We start from the raw sequence: 1,173 nt of genomic DNA, 5'->3' as shown, positions 1-1,173 counted from the left end.
TCTCTTCTCACATTTCTAAATGTCTTTCTTTATCTGGTATCTGACTCTGACAGTTTTGCTTCTTAATTCTACAAGAAAAGGGAAACAATCAGAAAAGAACCTCCTTGGCTGCCATCACCACATCTACGCTATACAACTACGTACATTCTGGCTTCTCATCTGCTGCTACAAAACTTCCCTTTCCTCCACTTAATCAGAACATCTCATCCCCTCCCACCCTGCTCAGGGACATTACTCCGTCATTCTCTCCATCATCCTCTCTATCATCATCAGGTGTCCCTTGCTGTGAATTATTCCTATGAGCACATAAATGTTATTTACCCATCCTTGAGGAAACATCTAGCCCCACTGTCTCTGCCAGCTACTGTCCTGATTTTCTGTGTTGCAGCAGAACTCCTCAAAAAAGCTCTATAGGACCCATGAAAATATCCATGTAAATTTATAGAACATTGTTTCTCCAGGTTTTCCTCCTAGTCAATAACACCATCAAAAGAGAATCACTATTTTGTCTTCTCTCATTATGCCTGATCTAAAATTTTATATAAATGTGTCACTTAATATAATGTCTGTAATATTCATCTATTTTGTTGCAAGTATCTTTAGGTGTTGGTTTTTTGGGGGTTTTTTAGGGGCCTTCCGGCAAACACCGAAAGACCTACTAGACAAATTCAAAAAGAGCTGTAAGCACTTAGGTGTTCTTTTTAATTACTGAGTAATATTCCATTGTGAGACTATGCCGTAATTGATTCATTCTTCTCTTGATGGACATTTGTGCTTCCAGTTTTTAACTAATATGAATAGTGCTGATGTGAACATTCTTAAAACACATTTTGGTGGACATGTGCACTAGTGTGTATGCACCTAGAAGTAGAATTGCTGGATCCTAGGGAAGGCGTATGTTTCATTTTAGAACAAAATGCCATCAGTTTTCCAAACTGGTTATTTCATATCTTCGTTAATATTTGATATTGACAATCCTTTTTAATTTTAACCATTCTGGTAGGTTATGTTATATTTTAATTATTTCTGTGGCAAATAATTATATTGAATGCCTTTCCATATGCTTGTTGTCTATGAGATTGTTCTTCAATATCCTCTTTAGTGACAAACACTTTCAGGTCTTCTGCTCATTTAAAAAAGTTGGATTGTCATTTTGTTACTGATTTAGGTGTG

At 36.3% G+C, this 1,173-nt stretch overlaps 1 non-coding gene across 1 annotated transcript; it reads right to left on the bottom strand.

Moving 5' to 3' along the window:
• Positions 1-627: 627 nt before the first annotated feature.
• Positions 628-690, bottom strand: LOC136407337 (U7 small nuclear RNA). The gene has a single exon (XR_010751882.1). It is a non-coding gene; the product is annotated as a U7 small nuclear RNA (small nuclear RNA).
• Positions 691-1,173: the final 483 nt, after the last annotated feature.

This window comes from Saccopteryx leptura, chromosome 5, assembly GCF_036850995.1.
Source record: "Saccopteryx leptura isolate mSacLep1 chromosome 5, mSacLep1_pri_phased_curated, whole genome shotgun sequence".
Taxonomy (NCBI): domain Eukaryota; kingdom Metazoa; phylum Chordata; class Mammalia; order Chiroptera; family Emballonuridae; genus Saccopteryx; species Saccopteryx leptura.
The sequence above is the reverse complement of the archived record's forward strand: the minus strand, read 5'-3'. Positions and strand labels throughout refer to the sequence as shown.